At 45.5% G+C, this 24187-nt stretch overlaps 1 protein-coding gene across 1 annotated transcript in view; it reads right to left on the bottom strand.

Moving 5' to 3' along the window:
- Positions 1 to 12263, bottom strand: part of Ldlrad4 (low density lipoprotein receptor class A domain containing 4) — a 379847-nt gene extending 367584 nt beyond the window's left edge. The window contains exon 1 of the mRNA XM_090353458.1: positions 12114 to 12263. The gene's annotated coding sequence lies outside the window, so the exon portion shown is untranslated. The remainder of the gene's footprint in view (positions 1 to 12113) is intronic.
- Between the last annotated feature and the right edge of the window lie 11924 nt (positions 12264 to 24187).

The following is a 24187-nucleotide window of genomic DNA, read 5'->3' as shown; positions in this document are numbered from 1 at the left end:
CGTTCCACCGCTGACCTAATGACTTCCTAAAAGCACCCCTTTCCTAGCACCATGACACTGTAGATTGAGGGCGTCATTATGTGAACGCGCTAGGGGTGGGACACAAACACGCAGCATTTGCTCTCCTCCTGAAGTAGGTGGAACGCTCCATCCCACTCTTCACAGATCTGGTGTCCCGGTGTGACAACTACACAGTTCCGTGACTTTGAAAACAGAGCTGTGTCTTCTAATCTTTGCATCCCCAGTGTTTAGTAACTGGACATTACATGAGTTCCATAAGGCCAAAGGAGAAAAGAGAGAAGAGAGAGAGAAGGAAGGAAGGGAGGAAGGGTAAAAGCTCACTGCTCTTTGGTCCCGATAGTACATTCTCCCTTCCATGAACAACGCCTTTCCAGAACTGTTTCATGTCAGACTTGTTTATAAACCGGCCTTACTATGCTCATAACACTGCTCTTATTTGCCAGCTGCTTCCTGTTCTGGGTTCTCCTCTCCTCCTTACTCATTAAGTCCCCAATGGGAAGAACTGAGTCTTCTTACCATCCCATGTGCTGAGCAAACACGTCACAAATACTGAATACTTGACTTACTACTTTCTTTTTATTGGGCCATTCACTATGGTGGCTGGAGATCTCCTAGTTGCTTTATATACATATTATCTTATTTAATCTTTCTGTTTGGTGATGGGAAATCAGGAGATTGGGATAGAGCTGAGACCCTCCCCAAGGTTACTCAGCCTCTGAAAGGCACAGAGCACCGAACCCTAAAGGAACGGGGAGATGTAATGATGAGAGCTCTACTGAGCATGGTATGACAGTGGATGCTGCTTAGCTCCACACCACTACCTCCAGTGTCCCCTCAATGTAGTCAGCCTCTTCCATGCCACTGGCAGAGCTGCAGCCCTCTCCTCAGGCACATGTGTGTGCCAACTCTTAAGACTCCAACAAATAAACCATATGAACAGCCAAAGGCAAGGATACATATCACAGGGCAAAGCACTGTAAGCTCCTTTAAAGAACTACTATCACCGAACATTCCAATTCATCAGAAAACAAATTGTATGATTTTCCTAGACTAAATAGTTCTGACTGAGTATGTAAAATATTTACTTATTACTTATTCAGTCTTCTTCGGGTGTAATAGGTAAAAATTTTAAATCTCAGGAGAATTAGTTTAGAAGTAAAAACAAATGTCAAATCTCATTTCTAAACACCAATAGGAGGAAAGCTAAGTGTTATCAGGGTACGGTGTTTATCTTAATGACCAAAGCTGCAAAAAAATAAAAATAAAAAAACAATATCGGTCCAAGCCAGTTGTCCGGATCACCTAAGCCCAGCAATCCTACACATAATACCTGCAAAAGACCTCTGTGCTGATGAGAGAGTGCTTGAACATTCTACCACTGTACAGGAATAGACACACAGCTAGGACAAACAAACACAGGACTGCTGCACTGCTTGTACCAACAACGACAAATACAGAGAGGGAATGAAGGGGGTGTTCTTACCGCAATAAACATTCCCACCCAAGAAAAAGTGAGCGGTTTTGTTGTTGTTTCTTTGTTTTGGTGAGGAAGGAAGGGAAGGAAGAAGGGAAGGAGGGAGGGAGGGAGGGAGGGAGGGAGGGAGGGAGGGAGGGAGGAAGGAAGGAAGGAAGGAAGGAAGGAAGGAAGGAAGGAAGGAAGGAAGGAAGGAAGGAAGGCAGGCAGGCAGGCAGGCAGGCAGGCAGGCAGGCAGGCAGGCAGGCATATTTTTTAGATAACTGAAAAGAATCTGCTTAATTGGGCACCTATGGTTCATGCCTGTGATCCCAGCTACTGGGGAAGCTGAGAGCTGGAGCCAGCCTGGGAAGAAAAGTTCACTAAAGTCCATCTTTTTCACCACCAAAAACCAGAGATTAGAGCTGTGGCTCAAATACTAGAGCATCAGCCTAGGAAGCAGGAGGCACAGAGTTAAAAACCAAGTACTGACCATAAACACGCACGCACACACGCACGAGCACACACACACACGCACACGCACACACACTGGACTGCAGGTGCCATGATGAGAGCCCCATTAACGACCAGCTGCCACACACACACACACACACACACACACACACACACACACGCACACACACACACACACACACACACACACACTGGACTGCAGGTGCCAGGATGAGAAGGTGCCAGGATGAGAACCACATTAACGAGCAGCTGTCACACACACACACACACACACACACACTGGACTGCAGGTGCCAGGATGAGAAGGTGCCAGGATGAGAACCACATTAACAAGCAGCTGTCTCACACACACACACACACTGGACTGCAGGTGCCATGATGAGAACCCCATTAACGACCAGCTGCCACACACACACACACACACACACACACACACACGCACACACACACGCACACACACGCACACACACACACACTGGACTGCAGGTGCCATGATGAGAAGGTGCCAGGATGAGAACCACATTAACGAGCAGCTGTCACACACACACACACACACACACGCACACACACGCACACACTGGACTGCAGGTGCCATGATGAGAAGGTGCCATGATGAGAACCACGTTAACGACCAGCTGCCCCAGGATACCTCCTGGCCCCACCAACTAGCACAAAGAGTCTCCAATCTAGCATTTGCAGCCTTTCAAGGGAAGATGTCTTTGATTTGTTTATCACAACCCTCTAAAATGTTTTCATTTCTCTCCAACTTTGGAGGCCGAGAACTGCTAACCGTGGTACGGAGTGCTGGAAAGCTAAGGCCTGGTGGAGACAGAAGACTTGCGCCCATGCGCAAAGGAGAGGAACTGAGGGCCTCGATAGAGAGCACAGACCCCCCAGTCTACAGTAACAAACAAGTGCAGACGTTTTACATCTATAGCCTTCAAAATGAAGACATGATGCGTAAGGTATAAGGTGGCATGCCTGCAGCCAGTTCCCTCTTGGCTCCATTGTGGCTGCAAGTGCACCCCACCAAGGGAACACATTCCTGGAGAAAAGGCCAAGAGCAGTCACAGCCTGTAGTCTTAAAATTCTGTCATTATTAACATAAAATTCTGTCGTTAACCATCCTTATTCTACTAAATAGAATCAAATTCAAATTTAAAATACTATGAAGGAATTATCCTCCATTTAGTAGGATTATCCAACAATAACATCACATGTCCATAACAAAATTCTAGCCAACAGGAAAAAAAAGTTTCCATTTATAATCCACATAGCACAAACCTAGACTTTTATAATAAGAAGAGAGGAAGAAAAATTCCAACATCATATTGCTTTGTTACCAAATTTCCAAAGACTTCCTCATGATAACGTTCAGCACTGACAAAGGAGCAGCTGCTTGTATCTGTGGCAGCCACCCATTCTGAAAACCAACTGGCAAGGTAAAACTGAAGTGTACTGAACAAATCTTTCCTTTTCCTTTTTCTTTTTGCTATTATAAAGGTGACGTACAAAGGGGCTGCAGTTACGTAAGTCAGGCACTGAACAAGCAAACTTTTGGAAGTCCCTAGAAAACCCTCATACCCACCAACTCCCCTTTTAGGAATCTACTTTTTAAAAGTAATAAATGTTCAGATGAAAACAAGACAGGTTTTTGTTTATCTGAATTTTGGGACAGAAAGGGGGAGCACAGAAAAGGATGGGCAAAGGGTGAGGATATGTGGGACTCACTAGACACTCTGCTGAAAATCAACTATACAACTTGTATAAGGACAGGAGGGAACAACTGGGAGAGAGCAAGGGAAGGAAAGACACTGTCCAAAAAGAAATGTACTCTTATTCAAGGAAGGGAAGGGGAATCACAGAAATGGCAGGACAAGGGAAGAACCAATGCTATATTGATACTCACCAGACACCAGGTTGAAAGTGAACTTTAGAATGGGGGGAGGAGAAATGGATAGAAAGGAGGGAGGGGAGAACACTGTTTCAAAGAAAATGTACTCATGATCTTACCTATGTAACTGTAACCCCTCTGTACATCACCTTTACAATAAAAAAAATTTAAGATGTATTTTTTACCTGACTCATGGAACTGTAACCCCTTTGTACATCACCTTTATAAAAACAAGAAAAAAAAAGTTCAATAGTCAGGCACTAATGGCTTATGCCTATAATCCTGACTACTCAGGAGGCTGAGCGCTAAGGATCATGTTTTGAGAAAACAGATAGGACAGGAAAGTCTAGGAGGCTCATTATCTCTGATTAATCATCAAAACTGAGCTGTGGCTCAAATGGTAAAGAGTCAGCTTACAGGAAAAAAAAAAAAGTCAGGAAGAGACCATATGCCCTGCATTTAGCCCCAGGACCAGCACACACACACACACACACACAGTGTCAGTCTCAATGTTCTAAAGCAGCATTTAAAACATTAACAACATGCTACAATTGTGGCCAGAGAACCTTGCAAGCACAAGGTCTTGAGTTCAAAACTTGGTACTGCCAATATAAATAAGGCCAAGCACAGTGGTATACACCTGTAATCTCAGCTACTCAGGAAGCAGACAATGGAAAGATTGTGGTTTGAAACCGGCCTGGGAAGAAAGTTAGTGAGATTCCATCTCCATAAACAAGCTGGGTTTGGGGACCTGCAACGTGAGAAGGTGGCAAGTAGTAGGTTCACCAACGAAGCCAGGTACAGGGCAAAAGTACAAGACCCTCCATGAAACATAACTAAAACAAAAAAGGCCAGAGTACTTGAAAGCCCCAAGTTCAACTTCCCCCCAAAAAAATAGTAATTAATTTTTAAAATTTTCTCAGAGTAATATAATCATAAAGTACAATGTTATACAGTCATAAAAAGAAGTATTTGAGTGCAATATTTAGGTCACACCAAAAATGTTCATGAAACAAATGCTAAGTGTAAAAAGAAGCATATAAGTTTATATGACTGTAATTCACCAATAAAACTCTATATGAGATTTTTTTTCTTAACACTAATCGATCAATAAGCCTAAAAGAACCTATTAAAGCCAGACGCCAGTGGTTCCTGCCTTTAATCCTCGCTACTAGGGAGGCTGAGATAGCCTTCCCAGGCAGGGAAGTCCATGAGACTCTTAGTTCCAGTTAACCACCCAAACCTTGGCAGAGGAGCTATGGCTCAAGTGGTAGAGCTCTGACCTTGAGCAAAAAAGCTCAGGGACAGTGCCTGGGCCCTAAGCTCAAGCCTCAGGACCATCAATACATACATATACACACATATTCATATATGCACGTATGCATGTATGTATACATGTGTATGTATATGTGTATAAGTATATATGTTTTGTGTGTATGTATGTATACTGACAAACTTGTGATTTGCAAATTATAGGTAATGTCAATCATTTTATTTTCTGCATTTTATTTTCTTCAGCATGCGTATGAACAGGAAAATTAAACCATATTTCTTCCCAGACTCTGATGGTGCGGCTGCTCCAAGAGGCTGGGTCCCCAGGTGTTGGCTGTGCCTAGAAACAAGAGAGGATGGAAACCAGGAGGGACCCTGCCTGACCGCGACCTGCCGAGACTCATCTATGCCAGCACATGATCCTCACCTGGACAGCAACCAAAGGCCCAGAATGAGTATGACACCATGGTGGATATTGGCTCAGGAGACCACACTATCCCGGCCACTATTTCTGAAGACGCCTCCATTGGGTTGAGCCCGAGATGTGATCCCCTTAGATGCCCTCTTCCCAGGGGAAGAAAACTCTGTGTAAAGAAAACTCTGTTCTGTCAGGCCCAGATGTATCCGCATCTCTTGGGAACTCACTTTAGGTCCCATCATCTCCACCCACTATGAATTCTGTTTGTTCAAGATGGAGAGCAGGTCACAAGAAGTTCATGGCAATGTATATGGCTATTTAATATTTCTACCACGCAGTCAAATAGAGGATCTTCAAGATCTTTTAACCTGGTCACACTTCTGTAATCCTAGCTACTCGGGAGGCTGTTATGAAGCTAATGAGAGCAGAAAAGTCCGTAAGACTCTTGTCTCCAACTAACCAGCCAAAAGCTGCAAGTAGAGCTATAGCTCAGGAGATAAGAGAACCAGCTATGAGTCAAGTAGCCAAGCAATAGCACAAGCCTGTTCCCAGTTCCGGCACACACAAAAAAGAAGAAGAAGAGGAAGATGAGAAAGAGGAAGAGGAGGAGAAGGAAGAAAAGGAGGAAGAGAAAGAGGAAAAGGAAGAAAGTATGATCATTGTACTTTTTCCCCCCTCAAATATGAGTCTAAGGAAGATGTGCTCCTTCAGATCCGGGAGTGAGATAGATCCTTCTGTGTAGATGGACAATTGAAGAGGAAATTCTGCAGGTTCTAACAGCTACTCCTCCACAGACTTGACTCACTCCTTAAAAATGGAAGTGATTCTCCACCTGGCCCTCTCAAACACACTATGGGAAGATGGGCAGGATGCCTTTGAAGGACCCTGCAATGCTGTCAGGCAGGGACTGATCTTCGCCTTATCTTCTCAAGGAAAGCAAGGTACAGTGTGGACAAAGACAAAAGTTACCAGTTATCAAAACTGAGGTCTTGGCCATAGGAAAGACCGTCAGAGCGCAGAAAACAGAGATCAGAACAGGGAAAGTGGGAAGAGAAAGTACAAAACAAAGCCATGGGAGAGGTAGACAGGAAGGAGGCCAGAGCTTGGCTGCAGTCCTATAGAGACCTATACAGAGACAAATAGAGAACTTTCTTCATTTCCCTTCACCAAGCTGGTGAGTGGTCCTGATAAAGAATGTGTGATCCCAAACCTTCACTGTGTAGCTAGATGGCAAAGGCAAGACTCATATCTTTACAGAAAGGATGGCAGCTGTGTGTATCAGAGAGCTAGTGTGAGAATTAAATCCATTAATAGATGTGTAGCACTAAGAACAGAGACTGCACAGGCTTGGAACCACTACTAATCACTATGATCTAAGCGCCACACACTCAGAAAGGGGCCTGCTGGCCCTCCAGCTCTTGCCTTCTGACAGAACAGTGGGATTTTAAAATGGAATTTCCCACTCCAGCACTATGAAGAGATTACTGGCCCTTGGGGCCACAGACAGTGCGAACAATACCTGACCATGCCTACCCCACAGCAGCTATGGGCCCAGCTCATTTCTGGAAAATAGTGGTCAGGAGGCACACGGGAACTACAGAGGCAGGAAGTCCATACACACCTAGAGGGTTCCTCACTACACCCAAAATAGAGGACAGTCAAGCAAGGGTGGATGTGATGGAGCCTTTCCTCTGCTAAGCCTTACTCTGAGACTTCAGGGTGCCTTAGGAACAGAGTGGGTGAGGGGACATGTCTGTTACTCCATAGGACTCTAGCCACCTAATGCCTGACCTTAATGTCACACAAATAGGCCAGGCCCAGAGTCCTATCTGCAAAGGGAAGAGCAAATCACTTGGCAGAAGCCTTGTAATATGAGCAGCGTGTCCACTAACAACCAGAGCAAGACCATCAAGTTCATTACACCTGTCGCTCTGCCAGCTGAGTCTCCAAATGGCCCACAATGAAGGTACACTGAGCCTGAGGAGTGCCACCCAGCCCCCTCCCCGAGCAGTACACACTTATCTAGTGCACCTGCAGAACAGACACAACTGTAAACAGCTTGAAACTTGGCTGTGGAACACCACAGCCCTCTGAACAACTAAGAACACAGTTTAAGGTTTCCTGGGAAAAGTAGACTGAGTACCTCACTCCCTGGTGCAGAGGAAGAATGTGGGTATGGACCAGAGGACCAGGAAGGTGGAACCAAGGGCAGCTGGGGAGGGGAGAGGGGGGAACAGACTTACTACATGGATTCTGCTGTCCTGCAGCACAACCAAAAATAAAAGCAAGAGACACACCCTTTTCATTTCCAAACCAAGTCCCAGCATTCCAGGCAGCAGGCAAAGGCTTTCCATGCAGCTGCCCATCCACCAGGTCTCGTGAGCAGCACCCAGCCGGCCAGGCTGCACAGTACAATTGTAGTGCAACTGTGTTGCAGACAGCAGTAATTTATTTATCCCTGTCATGTAACATTAACAATCTGTCTGGAGCTTGGCAAGCACCAACTTGCACTGTCATATAAACTGTCTGACAAACTTAAAGTTTTGTAAATGCTCCTCTTTTTTTTCCCAGTAGACAATAAAGCATCATTTAAAAAAAAAAAAGAAAGAAAGAAAGAAAAAGTTGTAATCTTCGCTATGCTTGATCTCTTTCTTTTCCAAAACGAAGGGGGGGTGGAGGAAAGGAAAAAGAGAAAACCCACAACGAAACACATGGAAACCAGAAAGGATCCCTCAGCAGAATTCTTCGCTTGACCATCTCCCACAATCTGCCAAAGCAGATTTATCTACTCATGTAGATAAATGAATAGGATGAATGGGTATGATGAAGTGTTGGGGGGGTCAGTTGTGAGGGTCCTGAGATATTGGAGCAAAATCTGCAAAACAAAAGTACAGTCATTAAAAATTAATAAAGGGTGTGGACATCCAGCCCCCACCCCTTCTGCTCATAGGGATTTCATCCAGACACTGCATCCTCATTAAGTGGAGTCTGGCAGGCTGCCGGAGTTTTAGTGGGTTCTGGGAATGCCAATATATTAACCAGAGGACTTTCTGCATACCCTTTGGAGTTTTTATTCTAGAAAAGTCAACCATTTGGCACACTACAGCCTTATTTTTGTCCGGGAAAGCTCTCAGCTGCCAATCAAGGAGAAATTATAGCTATGTTCTTCGTAATTTCCAAGACCTAGCTGGAAAACAAGCTTGAAGGAAAGAAAAGTCCCCACAAAAACAGCTTAAAAGGCCAAAGTACCATTTTTAGTGGGAACTCAAAGAAAAACAATCCATATTTAAGTCACATGGATGTGACAATAGACATTTTCAAGTCTTCCTGTAAAACAAGAAAAAATGATATTAATTGGAAATTTAAACCCACTATTTCTATAGCAAAACACAGTAAGGTACTTGTTTATTTCTCTCTTTTTTTGTCCAACAAGGAAGCAAACAATGCCACAAAGTCTTCCCCACAGTGACAGCTTCTGTGGTCTAAATTTTCAAATAGTACACAGAACTTTTACATTCCTATTATGTGTGTGTGTGTGTGTGTGTCCTGGGGACTGAATGTAGGGCTTAGGCACCTCTGAGCTTCTTTTACTCAAGGCTAGCCCTCTACCACATGATTCACAGCACCACTTCTGGCTTTTTCTGAGTAGTTTATTGGACATAAACAAGTCTGAACCACTTTCCTGCACAGGCTGGCTTCAAACTCCAATCCTCAGATCTCAGCCTCCTGCGTTGGTAAGTGTGACACCAAGGCCAGGCTACATTCCTATTTTAAAACTTAAGATCAATCTCCCCTGAATACCCATAATACATACAGATCAAGACATAACTCCTTCACTGGACAATCTGTTGAAAATGAACTATACAATTTATGGGTGGGAATGGAAGGGAAAATCTGGGAGAGAACAAGGGAAGAGGTGATATTGTCCAAAAAGAAATGTACAATACTCTTCAGTCTTGCTTGACTTAAGTAACTGTAACTCCTCTGCCCATCACTTTTATAATAATGATTTTTTTTTGCCAGTCCTGGGCTTGAGCTTACGGCCTGAGCACTGAGGCTAGAGCTCTACCACTTGAGCCTCAGCATCACTTCCAGCTTTTTTCTATGTATGTGGCACTGTGGAATCAAACTTGGGTCTTCATGCATGCTAGGCAAGCACATTACCACTTGGCCAAACTCCTGGCCCGGATCATGATTTTTTTTTAAAGATATAACTCCTGAGTAATACAGCTCCTGGTGGCAGAAAGAGAATAATGGCTTCTGGATCCTATAAAAGAAAGTCGCTAAGGGAAGGAGGAATGAAGAGAGTGGAAAAGATGGAGAGAAGAAGAAAACAAAGGACAAAAGGACAAATTAAGGACTCATGGCCCCATGCACTACTCATTCACCCACACATGGGTGTTTTTGCATATTAAAATAGAATGCCTTGCTTTCACAGCTCTTGTTCCTTTTGAGTTTTGTTTTCTCTTTTTAACTCTTCCCCCAAAGGAAACAAGAGAGACACATCCATAGAGGCGTCACAAACCAAGATTTGTAAGAAAGAAAAGAGACATGACCAGGACTACCAGAAAGATCTGACCAGTATATGATGCCAAGTAGCCTCCTTGGAGCTGGTAGCTTTAACTTGACCTCATGTCACAGGGCCATAGGTCTGTGTACCACCACAAAGTAACTTTTTATTCAGGACACAGCACAAGGGTGCAGCCAGCCAGAGAATCCTCACTGGGAGCCAAAAGTTACTCTTCCCTTCCTCGGTTCCCTGTCAAGTCTGGGAACTGCCTCCCCCAGCAGCTCAGATAAGAAACAGCATGCCCCATGAGCTGCTGCAAAGTTGCTTTGCCAGGCTAGGCCAAGCAAGACTACAGCACAGTCCCAAACTGTAAACACCTCTGCAGACAGTCCTTGCACTAGGCACGCCAGGCTAGGAAACTATTCTTAGAACACTGTCAGCAGTTGGGGGGAAATAAATATTTGCCTATGTATGTATATATTCTAGTGGGGGAGGACAGGGGAAGTACTACTGAATCTCAAATGACACGCCAACAAATTGGCACGAAATCTCTTAATAAGCAGCTGGCACTGGCTGAGTTCCACTGCAGGGTTGTGGTCATGAAAACCAAACCCCCAAGAGGATTCAAGAGACAGCCCGAGAAACCTGCCGGGAGGAATCTTCTCCAACATAAATACAAGCCTACACCAACTAAAACCACGGCCAAGGATGGCAGATTCTTCCAAGGGTAACAGCAGAATATTAACAAATTAGAGAGGTCTTTTAAAACAACGGGGGAAGGTAGCTATAATTACATTGCAGCAAATCCCTTATTGGCATTAACAGTGCCGGACCTAATTCCTAACAGTATGTTCAATGTCAATTGCAAAGTGAAGCTCTTAAGAGAATTAAGCTTCCAAAGATCATGAGGAATTTACCCCATTTTAAGAAGCACTGCTTTGCAAGAGCCATCATAAGACATTTCACGGGATGGTGGAAGCCAAATATTATAATTCAATCAAAGTATGTAACATTCAGATCCATTCATTGTCCATGTAGTAACTCAAATTTGACACTACAATCCTTTCCTAAACACAAAGATTTGTATGCATATCAAGAACTGTGCAGAGTACAAAGGCAGATTTGCAGGTTAACAGTCAACTCAATTTAAGCCCTAGAAAAGGCTAACCACTGCTCTAGGAACTGCAAGCCTGACTTGACGCCCGCCCACACAGTCTCTCCAAACAGACTTCACAAACCCTTCCCTGTAAATCAGTGCATGGTTCCAAAGCTCCAGGAGAGCTACAGACAAAAGGATGGGAGTTTGGGGCTGATCAAACTATTAGAAAAGGTGAAAGGGAATGTCCCAGCCTAGCTTCCATGCCAAGCACAGCACTCTTCCTGGGTGTGTGTGTGTTCAGTGGTGGATCCCAAACCCACAGCTTCCAGCAAAATACACTGGCATTCTTCCACCCAGCTACACTCCAGCTCCAGGACCTGATCTCATCTTCTCCATCCACTTATCAAGATCAACATCTCATTTCACATCCCACTATGCCTAGCACATAGTAGGTCACTTATAAGTATACATCACAATTCTAATAAACACCAAAAAAGCGGCCCTGAACATTTAGTGAGGAGTCCAGGGATGCAAAGATGTCAAAATAAATAGAAAAAAAAAGGGGAGGGAGGTAAACAAGACATGCATATACCTGGAGGAAAAGCAAGTCAAATCAAAAGTATCAAATTCAAGCTCATTAAAAGATTCTTCTGGGGAAAAAAAAAACTTGCACTAGTTTATGTGGCTGCTGACACTCGGCAACCCCGCTATGCCTGGGCAGAAACTAGAAAGCCCCGGACTGGCCGCGGCGCGGTGCCTCTCCAGTGCCTCTCCAGGTGACCGCCTCGCCGGCTGCGCCTTCTCCCGGCGCCGCCCACCCATCGCGCGCCCGAGGACCCTGGTAACCTCAGCCTCACCAAAAAGCCTCCTCCTCTTCCCATTTGTTGTTTTGCTTTTTAAAGGAAAAGTTTAAAAACAAGCAAATGCTCCCCTGCCACTACCAAACAGAGCCTAAGGTCTTCCTCGGCTTACCCGCCGTGCACCCCCAGCCCCGGGGGCGGCGCGCCGGGCCGGAGTCCTGGGGACGCGCTTCCTCCAAGCCGCGGAGCGCAGAGCCCCCAACAAAGGCAAGTGCGGGGGGCCCGGCTGGGTGCTCCTTCGCTTCCTGTTTATTCCACGATGAGGGTCAACGAGACAGTCAACGCACGCCTGCTTCCTCCCGGCCTCCGAGCCCCAGCCTAAGTGTAAAAGCAGCCGCCCGAGAGACAATCGACTTCCCAGTCAAAGCCAAGAGCTCCCGGCCGCCGGCGACCGACGTCAATGTGCGCGGGGGACCCGGGGAGACGCCGGGCGAGGCGGGTCCAGGGGGGCTGGGCATGTGAGGAGCCTGAGTGCTGGGGCGCAGGATGCGGGGGCTGCGGGGCGAGGGGTCCGGCCCGCCCCCGTCCCCTTCCTGCCCGCGGACTCCCCAGCCAGGTCGGCCACGGGCTTCCCGCTTCCTGATGACCTCCGGTCCCCCCGCCTGCAGACGCTCGCCCAGAGGCCTAAAGGAGTCGACACCCTGGGGGCGGTCGCCCCCGCGCCCATCCTGGCCTCCCAGCGGTGCAGGATCAAATCCTGCCACCGCGGGACACGGGAAAACACCGGGCAGGGGGTCAACGGGGTTCTGGGGATCGAACTCCCCAGGAGGGGCGAGCGTCCCGGTGCCCGCCAAGCCGCCCCCGATGACACAGCCCCACCGACCTGGCGCGCTGGTCTGCGGGGGACGCGCCCGGGCGGGGAGGGCAGTGGCTCCCCTCCCCAGTCTGCGGCGCACGCTGGCGGACGCCCCCTCCCCGGAGCGCCCAGTCCCGGCCCCCTCCGCCGCCGTCCTCCCGCCCGGGCGCAGAGGTGAACTCGGGCCAGCCACGGCGACCGCAGCTGCCGCAGCTGTCGGCACTCACCTGCGGCCGCCCCAGGCGCGGAGGCGGGGGTGGGGCCGCCCGCGGCGCGGCTCTCCGGGCCGCCCGGCCCCGCCGGCGGCGGGGGAGGGGCGCGGGTGGCGGGGCCGCCGCGGCGGGGGGCGCGCAGCGGGCCGGCGGGGAGCGCGGCGTGGCGCGCCTGGCCTCTTTAAGAGCCGGGGACCTTACGCCGGGGCCTCCCCGCGCTCCCCGCCCCCCTTTCACTTTCCCAGGGACTCGCAGTCTGTCTGGCGGCGGCGGCGGCGGCGGCTCCTCCCCGGCTCGCAGGGGATCCCCAGCCGGCCACGGCGGCGGCGGTGGCGCGCGGGGCGGGCAGGGCGGGCCGCACTCCCCGGCCTGTCCCGCCGGGCTGGTGCGCAGCCTGGGGACCAGAGACGAGGGGAGACGGTGCTGGGCCACCAGGGAGGTGTCCCGCCTCCCGTCGCCCGGGGAGATGTCCCTCCTCCCGCCGCTACCGCCGTCTGTCTCCAGCCGTAACTGTGCGCGCTGAGGCTGTGTCTGTCTCCAACTCCTCCAGCCTCTGCTCCCCCCTCCCCGCTCTGCGGCGGGGACCCGGCGCGCAGCCAGGCCGCGGGGGCGGGGGGCGCCGTGGCGGGGAGGAGGAGGGCCCCGCCCAGACCCCGCGGAGCGCGTCCCGCACCGACCCCCGCGGGCGGCGGAGTGCGGGCAGGGCGGGGGCCCCGGCACCGCCGGCGCCGGCCGCACGCCTGCCCCGGAGAACCGGCTCCCCGGGCGCGCGCCCGCCACCGGCTGGGCAGGGAACTCCAAGCCGGGCAGACAGTCCCCGGCAGCGGCAGCCACCAGAGACAACTCACCGCCCGCGTGCCAGAGGTGCTCTTGAGAGGAGAGACGCGAGTGCCCAAACCACCTAGGACCCCACAGGGCCATTTTGCCCACTGGGCATAGAACTTAGCACCAATGTAGAGACCCAATGTGTAGGCCCAAGGGACACTTAGTAGGACTGTTTTGGTCCTATGGGGATGTCCTTGGGGCTGGAAGCTCTTGGCATTATACTTACCCTCTTTAGGGTAAATGGCTTCAGACTGGGAGGTCAGATGGATTCCTCCTCTTTGATCTATGACCCTTTGTCCTTGAGGGACCTTTGCTCTGAAAGACCAGGACTTGACCTGCACTTGAGTGCAGACAGAATGTTGTTTTGTTCTTCACATTTTCTGGCATCGACACTGATCCACCCATCCTTGTTTGGTAGAAAACTGCCATACATAGCCTATCAGCGTATTAACCCATTTTTATTACAGTCACCAAAATTAAATTTCCCCTCTGCCAAAATTAACCTCCTGCAGACTCCCAAAATATATTAATCCGAGTGTTCAGGCTGAGTTTAAAACACGTATGCAAATAATTAAAAGGATAACAATTTTCGGCTCTCCGCCACTCCCAAAGAAAGCTAATACTTCCATAATATTAGGGGGGAAATAATCTTGTGAGATACATGAGCGACTTTATGCCGTTTCTCTTAAATTTTCCGTTCTACTCAGCTACCTTGACTACCATCATTGCATTAGATCAATAGTCACATGTGATATCTAATACTAGCTACCATAATTGAGAACAGGAAACTAAGTATTTTCCATGTATTACTTAATCCTCCGTTGCAGGCTATTACAGGTAAGAAAGTTGAGGCTATGAACGATTTAGTGATTTGCCCCCAGACCACAAAGACATTTGGCTTAACGCTGCTAAAGGGTTCCATCAGGGCACCACACTGCCACCTACCTACAGCAGCCTTCACGTCGCTTGACTGCAGCCCAGCCAGCAATAAGCTTCTGCTGATACTAGCTGGGCAAGTTTCAGGTTTGGGGTGGCCTAATCAAAAAGCACCTGAGGGGCCAGGAGTTTGGCCTAATGGTAGAGTGCTTGCCTAGCATGTGCGAAGACCTGGGTTCAATTCCTTGGTACCACATACATAGAAAAAAGCCAGAAGTGGTGCTGAGGCTCTAGCCTTAAGAAAGTCCAACAATGGTGCTCAGGCCCTGAGCTCAAACCCAGGACTGGCAAAAGAAAAATGAAGCACCCAAGGAACTGTGAATCTGCTGGACAAACATTTTTTAAGTATCAGTGAGTTGATCAGTGTCGAATTCAGATTATCTGAATCTGATAAACATATACTTCATAGTAGATATACATAAATGCCTGCCACAGTAATAGCAGGCTATTTTGCCCTGTCTGGTTAGGAACATGGCCTTTTCTTTTAGTCCTTCATTGGCCAGGCACCAGTTGCTTATATGTATAATCCTAGCTATTCAGGAGGCTGAGATCTGATGATTAATGTTCGAAGCCACCCTATGCAGGAAAGCCCATGAAACTCTTATCTCTGATTGAGCACTAAACATGAAGCTGTTCATCCTTGAGTGAAAAGGCTAAGAGATAGCACTGAGATTGTGAATTCAAGCCTCAGTACACACACACACACACACACACACACACACACACACACACACACACACACACACACACACACACACACACACCCTCGTGGACAGTAAAGACAATTTCCAAAATCACAAAGCAACTTGTTCTATTTTACTTGTGTGTAATTTAACTCCTTTAAATTGAAGCTTTAATTTTTAATCAGAAGCTGGAGATCTCTATTTCTAGAAAATATCCTGGATTTCCACTCTTTCCATTCTGTGTATACACACACCCATACATGTGTCTCAGCAGGAAAGATGGAAGTTGTTAGATGGTTGCTGTATGTCAAACAACAACATCCTAACTTCAACCTGACCCTCAGCAACCTGCACCGCTGCATCTGAGTACAGGGAGAAGCTCAGGACCAGGAACTTGATTTCTCTCAGTCTAGAGGACATGTAAGGCCTCATATCCACTAAGGACTAGGATTGGGGTAGACAATGCAATGATACTAAGATAAAGTATCATTATTTTGGATAAAAATCTATTGAAATTTAGTTTCCAGGAGCAGGAATTGAGAAAAATTCCTTTTCACTGTGAATCCACCACAGTTTATCTTATGTCGACTATATATTGCCCATACTTAGTCCATCCATAGAAGATTAATGATCTAAGGAGACAAAGCAGAAGACACATGAGCAAGGGTTCAGAAAAAGAATCTGAAGCTCCTAAGTGACCACAAGATAAATGTGAGTCCAGATATAATTTGTTTATTTGGATCTCATGTATAGCATTTAGATGAAACTTTAAGCTGTTCAAAAATGATCCATCCTACTCTTTATATGTTTTAAGTAAGAAACAGGAGGAAATGAGGACAGCTTGCATTGTGGGTAATTTTAGCCCTGGGAAAGTAGAACATCCAGTCTAGATAGACACCCAGGACCAAAATAAATGGGTAAGCAGCTTCAAGAGAGAATCTGTACCTCATGTAACTCAGCATGTGAGGGGCATGTTTCTTTCTCATTGTGAAATTTATAAACTGGAGATTATAATTCTTCCCTCTCAAAAAAGCCCTGCTGGTGGTATCACAATCCCAGACCTCAAGATCTTCTACAGAGCTATAATAACAAAAACATCTTGGAATGGGCTAAAAATATCAATGGCACAGACTAGAAAACCCAGAAATAAAACCATATACTTATAGTTATCTGATATTTGATAAGGGAGCCAAAGATACATGGCAGGAGGGGGGGTGGAATTAGGCTCTTCAATAATTGGTGTTGGGAAAACTGTGCAACCAGAAAACTCAAAGCAGATCCTGTTTCTCACCATGCACTAATGTCATCTCAAAGTGGATCAAAGACCTCAGTGCAAGACCTGGAACCTTGAAATTACTGCAAGAGGGAGTAGGAGAAACATTAGAACTCACAGGCATAGGCAAAAATGTTTTGAAGGGCTGGGAGCATAGCCTAGTGGCAGAGTGTTTGCCTAGCGTGTATGAATCCCTGGGTTCGATTCCTCGGTACCACATACACAGAAAAAGCCAGAAGTGGCACAGTGGCTCAAGTGGCAGAGAGCTAAGCCTTGAGCAAAAAGTATCCAAGGATAGTGCCCGGGCCCTGAGTTCAAGCCCCAGGACTGGCAAATAAATACATACATATGTACTTTTTGAAGAGTCCTGGGAGCACAGCAGATAGGAAAGAGACTTGATAAATGGGGTTAGGCAAAATTAAAAGTTTCTGCACAGCAAAGGAAATAGTTGCTAAACTAGAAAGCCAACAGACTGGGAGATCCAAAACATCCCAACCAAAGCTCCAATATCCAAAATATACAAGGACCTCAGGAAATTAACCCCTCTCAAAGCTAATAAACTAATCACTAACTGAGCAAAAAAGCCAAGGAGAGACTTCTCAGAAGAAGAGGTGTATGACTGTCAAAGAAACGCATGAAGAAATACTCAACATCCCTGGCCATAAAGGAAATACAAATCAAAACAATTCCATCACATCATGAATTCAAACAACAAAAAATATTGGTGGGGATGTGGGAAAAAAGGAACCTTATTACACTTTTGGTGGGAATGTAAACTAGAACAACCACTCAGGACAACAGTCTGGAGGTTCTCAAAAAAATGAAATATTTATCTTCCCTACAACCCAACCATACCACTTCAGGGTATCTACCTAGAACATCATAAGCCAGGGTACCATTGAAATACTTTCTTGATGTTCATTATTCATTGTCCATGTTCATTGCTGCACTATTCACAAAAACTAAGGTATGGAAACAGCTCAGGTGTCATAATTGATGAATGGATCAAAAAATGTTACCTTGGGGCCGGGAGTTTGGCCTAGTGGTAGAGTGCTTGCCTAGCATGCACGAAGACCCATGTTCCATTCCTCAGTACCACATACATAGAAAAAAGCCGGAAATGGTACTAAGGCTCAAATGGTAGAGCTCTGGTCTTGAGAAAGCCCAAGGATAGTGCTCAGGCCTGAGCTCAAGCCCAAGACTGGCAAAAAAAAAAATGTTACCTGTGCACAATGGAATTTCATACAGCCATTAGAAAGAACTGTGTCATTTGCAGGAATGGATGAACCAGAACAAATCATGTTAAGTGAGGTAAGCCAAGCTCAGAGAGACAAATAGCACATGTTTTCTCTCATATAAGTAAACTTGATCTGAAATATATCAGAACATGAGAAATTATACAGGACTGTAGCAGTCACACACAGTGAAACTGAAGGAGGATACTTTTAGGGGAGGAACTTGCAATGCCCCTGTGCCTCTAATCATATAAAATAATATTCATCAGAAGAACTCCAGGAATAGAAAAATTAAAGGTTTTCTTTTCTATTTTTTAAAATCACTTATTTGTCTTTGGAGGGCACAAAAATGGAAAGATGAAGAGCAAGCAAATACAACACTGGCACTCACTAGACACTCCCAAAAGAAACGTACTCAATACTTGACTTACGAAATGGCAACCCTTCTATACATTACCTTTAACTGTTATTATAAAATAAAATTAATGATAATTCTTGCTTCTGAGGATTTCTGGTAGTACTAGCTATCCACAGATAGATTTACCCTGTCTGCTTCGCATTCTTCAAGATTATGTTTAAAGTCACAAGAGATGGAAAGGGAGATGTTAGGCTGACACCTTCTGATTTCTTCTTTCCTACAATCCTTCCCTTGGGTAGAAAAACACAGCATCTTCACTGTCTTCAAGACACAAGAGTAAGAATAAAGGGGAAAAATAGTTACTAAAGATTGTTCATCCAAACTCGTTTATGTGTGGCATCCATATATCAGGTAACAAAAATGACCTTTCCTAGCCAAGAGCAGGTGGCTCATTCTTCAACCCTAGCTACTCAGAAAGCTAAGATCGGAGGATAATGATTCGAAGCCAGATGTTGGGGATATCTGCCTGCAGTGAGTGAATGGTCACTGGATGTGAAATGGCCAGTAAGGTCTTCCCCTCTGAACATGCTCATTCTTTCCAGGCCTCCCTGATAAAATATGTTGACATTAAGTATTTACACAGCAGCCAGCCCACAAAGTACTTTAAAACACTAAGTACCTTTCTTTAGCCTTTTCACTTGATACCAGCATGCACCAGCTCTCTGATGACTTCATTCTTAGATAACCACACTAGATGCATATTTTGTAGAATTTCTTCCCCCTAGGATCTTGAGACCCAAGAAAAAGTTATGTGAGATTTAGAAGGAGGAAGTCAAGTGGTTACCGTGATATTCTGCAGGGTCGGATGGTTCCATACTCTGTAAAGCCTGCCAACCTCCTGGACTTGAGATGCCCATGTCTACTTCCTGTTTCCCACGTTCTCAGAACAGGGTGTGGGCAGCCCAGATGCCCACACTGTGAAGATCCTTAGCTCTGCCTGAAAGTTCCCAGCATTGCTGACATCGAAGGGACAAAAGGCAGAAGATCCAGAATGGATTTTTGTTGTTGTTGCTGTTGGTGATGGTGGTGGTGGTGATGATCTGTGTTTGTGGGGTTTGTTTTCTTTAGGGGGAAGGCACAGAAAGAGAAGGGAGAAAGAAAGATAAATACAATCATGATAGTTTGTGCACATCATGTAGAAAATATTATTTTATATATATTATATATATACTATATACTGTATATTATATAGTGTGCATTATATAAAATAGCAACAATATAATATCATATTATATAATAATTCCTATATAATATATAGTATTATATATAATACAGTGGGACACATCACATCAGGGAAATGGAAACCTATGATATAAATGGAGGCCTAACTTGTGGCCCAGTGCTCATTCCCTGGTTTTGGGACCCAACCTGCCTGTTGCCCAGTTGGAAGGCGTGGCTGTGGTTTGTGATGTAAAGTAAGGCTACCTCTGGGATAGGCCCCAACCCTTCTGCCCTCTTGGACAGCACATGATTTCCCTTCTTTACCTACCTCCCCCCGCCCTGCCCACCTTTGTGTTGATAGGCTCCTGCATCCTATATTAGCTGAATATACTTCCTCAATAAACAAGTTCCTGCCTTGACGGTCTCCCTGACGCATCTGATCGTCCTTCAGTGAGGGAGGGCTGGGTGAAGGCGGTCAGTTGGCCCTCTCCTTTCTCTGCTTGTCCTGGTTGGGGTGTGTTCTCTCTATTCCTCTTGCAGGTCGGGAGGGACCGAGGACTAAAAACCCCAACATAGTACTATATAATATTACATAGTATATGATATTAAACATTATATGATATATAAAATTACACACTATTAAACATATATACATATATGCTACATATGTTCTATGATATAATATATTGTGTTATGATATTTTATATATTATATATAGTTATATATAATTATATATGATTGTATATAACATATTATATAATATATATCAGATAATATGTACTACATTATATCATATTATATAATAACACAGTCTGAATTGTCATATCTCTATTGCTTTTTTTTATTGTCAGGGTAATGTATAGAGGGGTTATAGTTACATTTGCCAGGTAGTAGGTGCATTACTTCTCACACATTGATACCAGAATCTCTAACCCCATGAGCCAAAAGGAACCCTTTCTCCTTTAAGATGGTTGTTTTAGGTGTTTCATCAGTGGGACGGGAAACTAATATACCAGCTTCTACCATGCTTCCCACACATCCAGCAAGTCCTTCCTTCTACCACATAGATGGCGTCCACTTATTTCTAGAGCATGAACAAACACTGGTGCTGTTCAGTATATGGATTCCCTAGCCCCTAAGGCACTCTCGCTGACACTGACCTCTGCACCCATACCAAACAACCTGCATCCATGCTGTTACACCAGCCCCCTTGGGCATTGTTCCAGATGTGATTCTAACTGGGTTCTGCTAGGGAAGGGAGTGAGGGATGTGGTGTAGAACTTTATGTCTAGTTGCCACACTCTACCCCCCAGAGGTTTCCTGCTAGGCCAATTCAAAATACTCAAGAACCAGATGTTCTGTTGGAATTATAAATTGCCTATTAGGCATCAGTGAGTAGGAAAATAAACACCATGCGCCTACCTAAATATGTACATGGAATGTATGCATATGTTAGTATTACCAAAAGACGTGTAAGTATAAGCTGGTTGTCTTCATTCACTCCTGCTGCTATTACAAAATATAATAGACTAGGTGGCTTTGAAGAACAAAACATTGCCTGGCACCAGTGAAGCTTCCATTCTTCAGAGCTGGTGGGAAATTTATAGGACTGCCTTCTATCCCAAACTTTCACATTATTTTAATGTACCTGGAAATGCCATGGGGTGACTCTACTTACTTTTTCTGACTTTTGTCCACAATCTACACGTACCATTGTCTATTTCTGGCAGGCAGAAGTGATTCTGTTGATTGATTCCTTTTTCAAGGATCTGCCACCATCCAGGAAATTCTTATAAGGAGCTGAGAGCATATTGTTTTCATCCTCAAATCCCTTCGACTTTTTGCCTCTTCCAGGCATCCATCCCTCAAGCCCCCTCTAGGATTCTGAAACTCAGAAGCCAGAGTGAAGGGCTCTTGGGCTATTTGTTTTTCTGCTACTCTACCAGCCTTGCTCTACTTACATCAGAGCATGAGGCAGATTAATCTACTTGAATGAAACAGAGAAGGAAGAAACTACAGGGATATATTTGCAAAATAAGTGTGGCAGCAGAATTTAGAGCTGATGCTAAATGACCCTGACCCTTGAACGATGCCCTCCCCTTCCTGTGTGAGTGAATCCCATGTGACTAGTACATTCTGCATGACTTTAGAGAGGCTATTCACAGGCACCTCACCTAATCGTCTAAACACCCCCTACTTTGGCAGTATGGAGGTTTGAATTCAGGACACATTATACCATGGCTCCATCTCACACTCTGAATCCTGAACCTACAATTCCCTTCTCTGCACATACCCACCATATCATACCATACCCTGCTTATTTATTGAAATGGAGTCTCACTAACGTTTTGCTCAGGCTGGCCTCCAACACAGTTCTCTGTCTGTGCTTGAGTTTCTAGAATTACTGGCATGAGCCACTATGCCCAACACCTGACTGTTGTTAGGGTTAGGTCACAGATTCACTTCCTGATATTAATTGATTCTTTAGGGCTGCCTTTGAGAATGGAGGGGGACTCCTCTCCATGACAAGAAATGTGGGCTGTCTCTTGGAAGTGAGAGAAACCTAGAAAACCAGGGTGTCAGCCAGCAAGGAAGCACGAACTTCATTTCTATAGCTAAGAGGAAGAAAATTCTTCCTCAACAACATGATCCTTGAAGACCCACTCTTCTGAGAAGATACACATACATACGTACCACACACACACACACACACACACACACACACACACACACACACCCCACCCAGGTATAAAAGATTCTTGCTAGCTGAGAGACTACATTACTAGGTACATTCAAGGCCTGTGGAGGTTAGCTAGATGTTCCAAGATTTAAATTCTGAGGATCTTGAGCAAGCAATTTCTCACATACAATCACCCAGGCAAAGTTTACATGTGTCACACTGTATATATCTTAGTCCATTTGACCTGGTATTAAAAGATGCTTTACCCAAATGTCCAGAAACAAGGGCATACTAAATCCACTAGTACAATGATGTTCATTGCAGCACTATTTACCATAGCAAAGATACAGAACCAACCCAGATGTCCCTCAGTTGATGAGTGGATCAACAAGATGTGGTATTTATACACAATGGAATTCTATGCTGCTGTCAGAAAGAATGACATCGCCCCATTTGTAAGGAAATGGAAAGACTTAGAAAAAATCATATTAAGTGAAGCAAGCCACACTCCAAGGAACATAGGCCCACTAGTCTCCTGCATGTGTCATAATCAGTAGAAACCTTGAGCTCTCCTAGCAGAGATTTACAATAGAACAAAATCTAGAGACATTAGGCCAAATAGTATGACACTAAATGTAAGGACCTCCAGGAGAAGGAAACAAAAGCCATATAATGAGTGACTGTTGTCCTTAATGAACTATGTTATCTCTCATCTCTTTTGCCATCCCTTGGTTATCTCATATTGTTACAATATTTTCACCTTGTTATCTGATATATTTTATATGTGCTTAATTGGTTATTTGAAATTGGATAGGGAAGGGGGAAATCAAGATAAGCGGGGGGGGGGGGGGGGGGAATGGGGACCATGTCATGAGAAAGGGTATCAATGTTTGTGAAGTTATGCACCTTCTATCTGGTGAATATAATGTAACCCTTCTATTAATCATAATAAAAAATTAAAAAAAAAACTTAGAAAAACACGGGGCAGGGAGTTTGGCCTAGTGGCAGAATGCTTGCCTAGCATGCATGAAGACCCAGGTTCGATTCCTCGGTAGCACATACATAGAAAAAAACCTGGAAGTGGTGCTGAGGCTCAAATGGTAGAGCTCTGGCCTTGAGAAAGTCCAAGGATAGTGCTCAGGCCCTGAGCTCAAGCCCAGGACTGGCTAAATAAATAAATATTTTTAAAAACGTAGAAAAACAGGAACTTATTGCTTATAGTTCTAACGACTGAGAAGTCCAAGATTCACGTGTCAACCAATACCCTGTTTGGTCAGTGAAGCTCTGCTTCACAGATAGTGACATCTTGCCAGGTGCTGGTAGCTCATGCCTATAATCCTAGCTACTTAGGAGGCTCAAATCTGAGGATCACGGTTCAAAGCCAACCCAGGCAGGAAACTCCATGAGAACTCTTCTCTCCACTTACCCAGCAAGAAGCCAGAAGTGGAACTGCTGCCCAAATGGTAGAGCACTAACCATGAGATAAATAAAGCTCAGAGGCAATGTCAAGGCCATGAGTCCAAGCCCCAGAACTGGCACCAACAACAACAAAAAAAAAAGGTGAGGAAGAAAAGTATAGTGACTTCTTGTCGTCTTCACATGACAAAAGGGATGTGTGAAGTTGTCCTCGAACAGTAGAAGGAGCACTGGTCTTCTCTACAACCTCTTTATAAGGGTCTAGTCCCATTCATGAAGAAGGAGCCTTGCAATTTAATCACTCCCCAAGACTTTCACCTCTTACCACTCTCACTCTAGACATTAGGCACCAACATAAGAATCTGGGGGTATATTAATATTCATACCTCACCCATTCCCCTTATCCTTTTGTCTTTTAGAAAAAGACCATTGGCATGAAATAACTGTAAGGCTTAATCCAAGGAGATTCATTCTTAGGAAATATTTAAATGACTGAATCTCACACTCTAACTTTTCAGACTTCTGTAAACTGATTGGAAAATATCTTGGGC

Source organism: Megascapheus bottae, chromosome 19, assembly GCF_031878675.1.
Source record: "Megascapheus bottae isolate mThoBot1 chromosome 19, mThoBot2.hap1, whole genome shotgun sequence".
Taxonomy (NCBI): Eukaryota; Metazoa; Chordata; class Mammalia; order Rodentia; family Geomyidae; genus Megascapheus; species Megascapheus bottae.
The sequence above is the reverse complement of the archived record's forward strand: the minus strand, read 5'-3'. Positions and strand labels throughout refer to the sequence as shown.